Here is a 9,333-nt window from a genome sequence, read left to right as displayed (position 1 = left end):
GTTTAAGTCCCCAGTCTGAGAGTCACAAGGTAACTACGAGCTCTGTAGGAGAGAGACAGAGTAACAGTATATCTCCCTTGCTTTCCTAACCAGAGAGAGAGCGAGGAGAGAGAGAGAGAGAGAGAGAGAGAGAGAGAGAGAGAGAGAGAGAGAGAGAGAGAGAGAGGGAGGGAGACCCAGCGACACCAGCTGAAGGAAGAGAGAGGCGTTGTGCAGTCAGAGAGAGACTACTTGTCTTATGGTAGCTGTGTATGTACCGCAGGAGCAGCAAGCTACAGAGATGGTGATCGGTGTACCATCGGTGCGCCATAATCTAATTATCTCAACGGCAAAAAGCGCCCGGATTACCGGGTGGTTGCTCTGCTGTGTCCCGCTCCGCTCTAGTCTTTGCGTCGCATGGCGGAGTGGGAAGCATTGGATCACTGTCAAGACTATCCTATTAAATTTTAATTAATCAGTACTCTATCACACTCTTAAAAAGCAGTAAAGAAAGAAAGAAAGAAAGAAAACCACAAGTCGGCTGAAATTGATTCAATCAGGACAACATATCTGCCCTGAAATTGAACACATTTTATTTTCGTTACAGACTGAAAGGCAGTGGAAATACAGTAAATGGATCAGAGCTAAAACTAAAAATGATCTGGTTATGTTTCTTTGTTTTGGCGTTGCAACAAAGACCATTCTACAGGTGTGCAGTTCCACAGCAAAAGGGCACACCCTGCCAACTATGCAGGACCGGGTGGAGTCTCCGTTTCTGAAGACTGACTGCTAATTTGATCAGGTCTCTTTAATGGTACTGTAGTATATAATTATATAAAATATAAAAAATATATTAAAGATAGCATGTAATCCTAACACGGCAGGTGTTTAAAAGAAGCATATTAAATACAGTTAGGATACATACTCTAAAAGGTGCAGATCAACTTAAAGTCCAAGGAGTAAAGTTTTCATTAAACATTATCCAGGCATTATACATTAAACTTTATTATCATTAGACTCACAGTTATCCCAGTAACTGGCACTCCTCAGTGGCAGCAGTCTCCCTCAGCTGCACAATGCAACAACCACACTGCAAAAACTTCTCAGCAAAGCAACAAAGGGCCCAAAGAGCTGTTCCACAGCACAGGGTAGCTGCAAAGGTCCTGTTATTGCTATTTTATACACCTGTTCCCAGTGAATAAAATAGCAGTCAAGTCTATGGCGATGGAACATTTTATCATGTGTTTTGCATCCATCCATGTAAAGCTAAACCTGCAAATGACCCGTGAACAAGACATGTCTAATGAGGCAGTAAAATGGAAAAGTACCTCAAAGTTATACTTACTGTAGAAGAGTACTCCACCAATTAAGCATCACTTCAGTGGCACTGTCAGATTCATGATGGTCAGATAAAAGTATTTCTTTCATTCTTTTTTGTCAAAATTTGGCGCTCACTTTACCTTTAACACAAGCCAACCATGAGCAGCTTATTCAGATATTCACTGGTAACAGTTAAAATAACCTAAAGTCGCCATCCTCATGCAGAGATCAGGAGTGGGCTGCAGAGAGCTGGTAAGGTCTCGTCTTTCTAAATCCCACACCTACAGGTTTTTTTTTTTTCTTTTTCATTTTCAAACATGGCCCCACTACTTGAGTTATTTTGCACAGCTTGTTCTATAACCACAAAAGGCTTCATGCGGCTTTTTTTCACAAATACTGTAATATTTCGCAAGACCTGTAAACAGTCTTTGATGTGTAAACTCTGAGGAAAAAAATACAGTGCCTCGGTACGAGACTCCATGCATACTGTTAAAGATTTTACCCCACAGGTCACCTACCACGGATGTCGTTGTACAAGAAAGCAATGCCATACTGACCCTGCTATAGAAAAATATTCACATAAACCGCCCACACAGTGCCACCCTTGATGGTCGCGTGATACAGAATATCAGTATAAGACTGCAAGTACTGCTAAACTATTTTCAAAATCATTCTACATAAAAGTTTCAGAAGTCTATATAAGATGAAATGTAAAAAAAAATGCTGGCTAAAGAAGCATCACAGCCAGCTCCTTTTAAACAAATTTCTTTGTAGATACAGGATGTAGATTCCCGAAGCATAGCTGAAATCCTGCAGAATCTCTGCAAAGACTTGAATATAAGTCTGGAGGGTGGGTTAATCAGTCTCTAAAGAAAATCCACCTCTGCAGCTCACACCATCCTTATAACAATTTTTCTCAAGCTACTGATCTTATTTATTTATTTATTTATTTTGAGAATAGATGACATCACAGGCAAAGGCAAAGGGTTATTTATTTTGTGAGTCATTGTCTTTTCCCCAAACTCCAAATTGGCACTAAAAAAAGAAAATATATCAGCATAGAAATGGGCTACGAGAAGACAAGAAGAGTAAACACAGACTTCATTTAGTCAGTGTCTAGTCTGTTTGCTCATCTGGACAGCAAAGTACAGTAAACTGAAAGAAGGGGATCTAAAACTGAGTAATCCTTTGCCACCTCTGTCAGAGTTGTTTAAATGGTCTAAGTATTTAGGAAGTGGTGACTATGTGCAAACAAAATTAAGCTGCACATGAGCCTATTTGAGACAAAAATAGCTACAAACAGTGGGTCGGCTAATAATAAACAAACTTCTTAAATTAAACTTCCTCAAATCATAATTCAAAATTTACTCAGAGATCTGAAAGGGTACACGTTAGATAAACAAAAACTAACATATTTGTGTTTATATGTTGTCATTCTGTGGCACAAAAAATAATTAACAGCTATCAGAGGAGTTAATCTGCTGTCATTTAAAGGCTTGGCGCCAGCTTGTTTTGGTTTATGGAGGTTGGATTTTAAATCCCTGTACTCTCCATAAGTACGGTGACCGTGTTATAATAGAAACACAATGTTGGCACTATTTCTCATCTTTAACCAACATCTTGCATGGAAACAGGAAAAAAAAATCTATAATTACCACGAGACAACTTCAGGATTAAATCTTGAAAAAAGATGCTCAAGTACTAAGTGCTGTGCAGCAGATGCAGACCGGAGTACTGAGAGTACAACAGTGTGCCTAAATTAAGAACTGATTTGACTCATGGCTTTATATTTTGCTGATAAAACATGCGATAGAAGGCGTGATAGCTGTAAAACAGCCATCTGCTCAGCTCTGTTATAGTTCATCTTGTAATTACCTTCTTTATTTATTACTTTATTGAAAAAGTCAGGATATGATGGATGTGGTAGACATTTTGTGCTCCTTCATGATAACTGTAACAGCCATGTACAGCATGGTGAGGGAAAAAAAAAAAATTCTAAACAAAAATGTCCCTGTTGGTTATAAATTGATGTGAAAACATTTACAGAGTTTGGCTACTTTAAATTGAAATCTGATTACACAAATTAAAAGTTTCATATCGCTTCCAGTAAAAGGTGTTTGCCATCAGAGGGCCAGGCCAATTATAGCCTCATACCACAGTGATCTTACCTGAGTGTCCATCTGCTCTGCTCTGCTCTTTGGGATTACACCAAATCCTATTGAGCCCATGGGACAGAAGCCAAGATCAGTAAGCCTGAACCAATCATTAAAAACCACCAGTATGAGAGAAGTTTGCCTTTTCTAATAAAGCACAATGTGGATAAAAGGGAATTATCATTAAGTGATTATTAATGCTCAAGTGAGTCAGTACAATAAGTAGATATTTTACTGACTACCTGGTGGTGCTATTATGGAAATAATAAGTGGCTCAGCATGAGGCGCATGTGGTTAAAAATGCTATCACATAACTGAGGGAATGCAATTGATTTTATAATATTGAGCCATAAAGGTGAAATTCACTTCCAATTGCCGGTTTCTGGGTTGCAGAGACACGGCAGTGTGGACCTAAGCTGCACCTAATTGGATAGATAGATGAAAAAAAATAATTCTACCTTTTAATTAAAGCTTGTGATTTTTATTCATATAGGTTTACACTGATTATTTATCTTGGCTCAAAAACATTTCTTTTTTCTTAAAACTCACTTTTTTCTCATTGAGTTTGGTCTAGCTTTAATAGATTTCCTCGGCCCTAATAACAGCGAAAGGAAAAAAAAAAAAATGTGAACACTGAATAACCTCTAGTTTGAGGTAAGTCAGTTTCAATTAATATTTCTGCCGTTTCTGCTTTGGTAATAAAGTGAAGTTAAAAATTCCCAGTTAAGACTTTAACCACTAGAACCACTGCCTCCCCCTTTTATTGGTATTGTTTTGGGAAGTGAATGGACAAATTTGCTTATCATCAGTTGTGGAAGTAACTAACACAGAATCATATTGATACATCCAAAAAAAAAAAAAAAAAAAAAAACACTGAAGAAGAAAATTTGTAAAGATTTCAAGGTTGTAACCATGGATCTAAAAAAAAAAGAAAAGAGGATGATTTTAAATCTCAAGAAAATCACCTTCATTAAATACAATACACTGCCCAAAAAAGGAACGCTTTTTTTAATCAGAGTTTAGCATCAAGTCAAATAAACTTCTGGGAAATTGATCTGCTCAATTAAGTAGCAGAGGGGGGTTGTTAATCAGTTTCAGCTGCTTTGGTGTTAAGGAAATTAACAACAGGTGCACTAGAGGGGCAACAATGAGACAACCCCAGAAACAGGAATGGTTTACAGGTGGAGGCCACTGACATGTTTTTCCTCCTCATGTTTTCTGAAAGTTTTTTCACTAGTTTTGAATTTTGATATGGTCAGTGTCACTACGGTTAGTATGAGGCGATACCTGGATCCTACAGAGGTGCCGTCCAACTCCTCAAAGATAGCACATCAATATGTGCCATTGCCAGAAGGTTTGCTGTGTTTCCCAGCACAGTCTCAAGAGCATGGAGGAGATTCCAGGAGACAGGCAGTTACTCTAGGAGAGATGGACAGGGGTGTAGAAGGTCCTTAACACATCAGCAGGACTGGTATCTGCTACTTTGTGCAAGGAGGAATTGGATGAGCACTGCCAGAGCTACAAAATGACCACTGACTGGCCCCCCACACTCGCCTGACCTAAATCCAAAAGAACACCTCTGCAACATTATGTTTCGGTCCATCCGTTGCCACCAGGTTGCACCTCAGACTGTCCAGGCACTCAGTGATGTCCTGGTCCAGATCTGGGAGGAGATGCCGCAGGACACCATCTACTGGCTCATTGGGAGCACGCCCCGATGTTGTCAGGCATGCACAGAAGCTTGTGGGGGCCATACAAACATACCAGCTGCTGCAATGTAATTTTCGCAAAATGGACTAGCTTGCCACGTGATTTTTTCACTTTGATTTTTGGGGTGTCTTTGAATTCAGCCCTGTAGGTCGATTTTTATTTCCATCAAACAATCTTGCATCCTTTCATTCCTAACATATTATTCAGTCCATATCAGTGTAGATATCAAGCATGATTTTCCCCCATTGATATCTGATGTATTTTCGAAGTGTTCCTTACATTTTTTTGAGCAGTGTATTTTATGATGCAAGAAATTCAACCTTCTCTCAGACTTGGAGAAAACAAAATGTTTTTTTTTTTTAGTGAATAACAAGAAATGTATGTATAAATACTTGCTTTTATTTAAGAGGGAAAAACTCCACAGGTACATTTGATGTGTTGTAGCCATTCAGTCAGTGGTTCTGTTTTTCACCTTGGGTTTTATCATAACTGTGGCTGTTCTTCACTAGATGTTATGCAAAATTTTCACCTGTCATCTCCAGTGTAGATATTTGGGACAGATATTTGCATAATAGTAGCATGCTGTTTTACTGGGGCATTATTGATAGAGTACAAAGGAAATTGTTGATGATGAATTATGATCTTAATATGTATTGCTTAGTATGGGCACATAACAGTGGTGAATTATTGCATAACCAAACAAAAAACTACAAGTTTTTTGTGGTAAATCTTTCTAATTCAGAATGTTTGCACTCTCATAGGCTCCCTACTCTAAAGTCCCTAATCTAAAGTTGCCTCATTGCGATTTACAAACCCTAGTCAAAAGTGGTGGGTTTAAGCTTGAGAAAACTGGAGATAAAGGAGATCTGTATCTTTTATTATTGAACCACCTTAGAGACGCTAAAGTATATTTATTAAAATATAAGCTTCTTCAAGGCTAAAAGCTAATGAACTGTCAAAATGTGGTGTATAATTTTCAGCTGATAGAGCTTTTTGGTGTGTAAAGGATTACAGAGATTTTCGGTTTTTCAGAGACGGGCTCCATTTAGCACCCTTAATGATGCATTATAACAATTTCAAAACATAAATTAGAATTTAACTGAACAAAGTAGCTAACTAGCATTTCAATAATCCATCAAATGGGGAAAGAGTTGGCTTCTTAATCTCATGGCCTCTGTAATGGTCCTTAATTCAGGGGCAATGTGGGTAACAGACCTTTCAACATGGTACCAGTGTCCTTTGTAAGGGTTAACAAATTTTAATAGGGGCAAAAAAAAACAGAACAAACGTGGGAGGCAGAACTGCAAGTACAACTATTTTTCAAAATTAAACTGGAACTCACTAAACAAGCCTTAAACCACATGGAGGAAACAAAAATACCTATTTTTTCATAACTTATGTCCTCTTTGATAAAAGAAACAGCATTTTTTCCCATCTAAATGATCTAAAAAATGATAAGCAGCAGCAGCATATGCTGACGCAATTGCAAAGTCAGACAACAAGACATTACCACACAGAAAGGGGAGAAAAGGAGAGAAAATAGCAAAAAAAAAAAGAGGAACAACATGAAAGAGAACACTATATTTATTCTGCCTGCCACCATTAAATCCATCTAGTGCTGGAGCTCTTCCTAGTTCATTTGGTAGAGCAGATGTTAATAGCTTAACAGGGCTAGGCAGTAAGTGTTTAATTAGGTCTGGGAAAAATGATTTATTAAACACATCTGGGCTTATAAAATAAAACTCTCTGGACTCTGTCCTTTATGACTCCCACGCTGGATCTCAGCCCTCCAACTCCCCACCATCCACCACCACCACCACCTGAAAATATAACTGTCTGCTTTAGCTTGAGCTTTCAGACTTGACAAACACAATCCGCTGAAACACGGTATGTCCTGTAGTGATGTCACTTCTCCTGAAGGGAGCAGGGAACAACAGCACCTAGTGGGAGGAAAGGCACAGCGGGGAGTGTGTCACTGACGATCAAGCGGTGCAGCACAGTTTTAGTGTCGCGGATTACTGGGATTTGTGCATGTCGCCTGCCTGCTCAGACCACATCAAAGCCACATGGTGCTAGGTGCAGTTCTGTTTGGTCCTTTTAGGGATGATAGCTTTGACTTTGATAGTTTCCTCACACAGGAGTGCGGAAGATAAGAGCTTTTTTATCTCACAATATGAATGTGTGGCTGTGGTGAAAGTGACCACATAGAGTGTTTAGCTTGGACAGTGATGGACGAATGTGGTTTGTGATGGTGGCCACGTAATTTATGCATGTCAGAGACTGACAAGTGGAAAACCACATTTAATTAATTTAAGATCCTGTGTATTTGCTATAGCTGTTTTTCCCCTCCTGACATTAGGCATTTGCCAGACAGCTTTTGGCTCTTCTTTTAACCATAAAACTGTCATCCTGTCAAGGCACAAGCTGTGCTGTTCCGAATGAAAGAAAACCAGACAACTTGGCTGGGTGTAGCTTACACTAGCTGTTACACAACAGGTACTTATTTCTAAACTAAGTAGTGCAGTTGAGCCATGAGATAATGTAACAAATTGCTGTAAAAGTAAAGAAAATTAGTTCTTTATAAATACAGTTGAATAGTGTAAATATTAATGCATTTGAGGGAATAGTGGTAATGGGAAATAAGCAAAAGTATTCCCTGACTGGTTGCAAGCAGTTGCTGGCAGTCGCTGTGAAAGTGACTCAGTCACACAGGGTTAGAGACCACCGGTTGCAAGGAAAAATGTAATTTCTGTGATGCTCATTTTTGTGGGTGGTTTCTCACTGTTGCTGGGTGAAATTGGTCTCAAAGATGTATAAAGCGCTTCACTGAAAACCTCCATGCAATTGCTTTGACTGCTAGCAGATTGCAGCGGCCACCTTTAGTTTGTAGGGAAGATGATCACTTGTCTGTAAACAACTGAAAACTACTTGCTATGCAGGTATGCATTTTTTCATAGTGACTGGTCTTGCCAGGTCTCTAGGCTGGTGTGACTGAGGCATTAAGAAAAAAAAAAAAGAAGAAAAATCACATAAGGAGGTTTGATGAGTGGCTACAGCTACTTGGGGGTTCATTTGAATGACAGCCCTGGCTGGAGGACCAACAGTGTTACTGTGTACAAGAAGGGGATAAGCAGACTCTACTTTCTGAGGAACTTCAGATCCTTCAACATGTGCAGCAAGATGCTGGAGATCTTCTACCAGTCTGTGGGAGCGAGTGCCATTTCCTTTTCTGTTCTCTGTGGAGGGGTGGTGGGGCCAGCATCAGTGCCGGCAGGATCAACAAACTAATCCGCAAGGCTGGAACCATCATTGGCCAAAGTCTGGAGGTATTTTAGTCAGAGAGGGACAAGACATCACCAAACTGACTGCTCTCCATCATGGACAACCCATTGCACCCATTTCATTCCACCCTACAGACGCAGCAGAGCCCATTCTCCCTCAGACTTATTCAAACTCACTGACATAAAGAACACTTCAGGTAATCATTCCTACCAGTATCTATAAAACTGTACAACAGCTCTCCTTTTTGTAACAGGTGAACACACCTGTCAGGATACAAGATTCCACACACACATCTGTATCAATCGTTCCTGGTGCTGTTTATCAGATTTATAGCGTCCATGTTATTTATTAATCCCATTTACACTATTATTGGCTATAATTTTGCACAGTCTCAGCCTTATTTTTTATTTTTCTTTAACTTAATTTTTTATTATTACCTCCGTCAAGGAGGTTATGTTTTTGGTAGTGTTTTGCATGCATGTGTGCATGCATGTCATTCTTTCTGTAGACACTAGAGTTTGAAACATTTTCAATGAATTCTAAGAAAACTTTGTAGAGGTGTAGAGTGGGGACATGTTAACAATCCATTAAAATTTGGTTTACATCCACCAAGGTCTTCAAGGTCAACTTAATGATTTACTGGATGAAAATTGACAAAAAACCTTATAATTTGGAAACTATGATTCTTACAATGATGTGTGTATTGCCAACATATATAAAGTATTGTATAAAAGTTTTAAATATCATCACATTTGACCTTTGAACTCTTCTTCAAGGTAAATAGATTGATCTAAAGGTCAAAGCGATAATAATGCTATATAGAGCTATTTAAAAAAATGTGTCCTACTGCCATTGTTTGTATTGTTAAAATTTATGATATATGGGCATT

Source organism: Archocentrus centrarchus, chromosome 19 (assembly GCF_007364275.1).
Source record: "Archocentrus centrarchus isolate MPI-CPG fArcCen1 chromosome 19, fArcCen1, whole genome shotgun sequence".
Taxonomy (NCBI): domain Eukaryota; kingdom Metazoa; phylum Chordata; class Actinopteri; order Cichliformes; family Cichlidae; genus Archocentrus; species Archocentrus centrarchus.
Note: the sequence above shows the minus strand (reverse complement) of the source record.